Here is a 2,167-nt window from a genome sequence, read left to right as displayed (position 1 = left end):
ACAATCTTACATAAATTATTTTATTTATGCTATAATATGTATAATTATATAACATACATTATTTCATTATTTATACAATAAATAAACAAAGTTGCAAGTATTGTGGATAGCTTAGTTAGATTCAGGCTGAAAACTCCCCGGTGATTTTGACATGAAGTTCACTGATAATCTCAGAGGGAGCATTTGCAGTCAGGTGTTGGCAAAATGGCCACAGTGCAGGGAAGGAACAGTAAGTGGAACCGGGGAGACTGCTCTTTCTAGAGGCTGGCAGCAAAGGGAAGAAAACAAGACAGTAAAACAAGAGTTTTTGTTTTGTTTTAAAAGGTAGAGACTTTAATGGGGCGCCTGGGTGGCTCAGTCGGTTAAGCGTCCGACTTCGGCTCAGGTCATGATCTCGCGGTCCGTGGCTTTGAGCCCCGTGTCAGGCTCTGTGCTGACAGTTCAGAGCCTGGAGCCTGTTTCGGATCCTGTCTCCCTCTCTCTCTGACCCTCCCCCATTCATGCTCTGTCTGGATCTGTCTCAAAAAATAAACGTTAAAAAAAAAATTTAAAAAAAGGTAGAGACTTTAACATCTTTTGTATATGTAGAGAACAGAGCCAGCAAAGAAAGAACTGAGGGGGCTTAGAAATGACAGCTGATGGTGTGTGGACAAGAGGAGATCTGGCATGTATAGAACCAGGAATTCCCTTTCCCTTGGGACAGAAACGAAGGACGGGTTGGGGGCCCGCCAGTGGCCTCTATCATCTTTCCAAACACAAAGAGCTGAAGCGTGACCTTTCCAAACTGCTCTTTTCAACTTGCCCTCTTCCCCAATTTAATTTGGTTCCACATTTGTTTACAGACCCTCTTCACTTCTGCCCACTTATGCGTCATCTGTCAACTCCTCCCTGTTCTGGATCCACCTGCAGCCCCGAGGTTTTCCACCGGCCTAGTGTATTACCATGGCCAGTTGTCTGGGATTGTCCTGCTCTTTGATACCCAAATGACAAACTCTCGCATCCCGTGGAACTGTAGGGATTCCAGGCTTTTATCTGCTGTCTCTGAGTACAGGTGAGGATCCTCATGGAGTGCCCTCACATCTCACAAACTCTTAGCACCCTACTTCTGTAGCTCAGTTCCAACTGGTCTAAAAATTCCAAAGATGGACAAACCTCTCCCTTTTTTCCCCAAAATATAACTAAGAAATCTGAAACATTTTATTTGAAGGCTTAGGGATAACAGAAAAGAATGACAAGAAAGTAAAAAAGTGTTGTAACTCAAATGTCCAGGCCATTTTGTTCTTGCTGTACCTTGAGGTCATTTTCTCAGATGTCAGAAAAGCAGATCTCATTGCAAAAGCACTACTGATATTCCTTATCACATAGAAAAATCTGCTAAAACCCCATTTGAACACTTCCGTACTTCCAACCAAGTTTCTGTCCCCATGTCATTTCTGTCGTTTCCCTTCTCTGTCCTTGCAGAAGGTCCCTCCCACAGCGCAAAGTCTCTGGCCTTCCGCAGGGTCCTCCGATCATGCCACCTCAGCAGAACAAGAGTTGGAGGAACAGAGGTCTGCAAAACAAAAGCCCCAGTTGTTACCTAAACCTGACCAAGCGTCACTCCGCTGTACCTGGAAACAGAATAGGAGGGTTTTTCAAAGTTTCTCTGCTGATCCCCAGCATCAGAATCTCCTGCGGTCAGGGAATCAAACCAAAACGATTTGACTTGTACTGGTTTTAGACAATTGCTTCAGGACATTATTATGAGTCAAACACTTAGTTTGGGGGCCAAACTGCATTTACATCTATATATGTACATCGCCTTATCACCACTACAGTTTTATTGGTCTCCTCACGGGACTTCCGAACTTACGAAATAGTGTTATGTGGGAGATTTTATTTCCCTGTGGTTGGTGCCACCTAGTGGACATCATCTCCTAAACAGCTTAGAGTCTAGGATTTTTATCTACCTGGCAAAGGTAGTGATGAAGATGAAGGTGGCTAACGCCAAGTTTTGTTTTGTTTTTGTTTTTTGTTTTTTGAATGTAGGGCTCCACATCCGGTGCAGAGCCCAATGCAGGCTTGAACTCACAATCCTGAGATCAAGACCTGAGCTGAGATCAAGAGTCAGAAGCTTAACTGAGCCACCTGGGAGGCCCAAACACTCTCGGTAAGTTTTCTATTATTT

The sequence above is a fragment of the Panthera tigris genome, chromosome A2, assembly GCF_018350195.1.
Source record: "Panthera tigris isolate Pti1 chromosome A2, P.tigris_Pti1_mat1.1, whole genome shotgun sequence".
Lineage (NCBI taxonomy): Eukaryota > Metazoa > Chordata > Mammalia > Carnivora > Felidae > Panthera > Panthera tigris.
Note: the sequence above shows the minus strand (reverse complement) of the source record.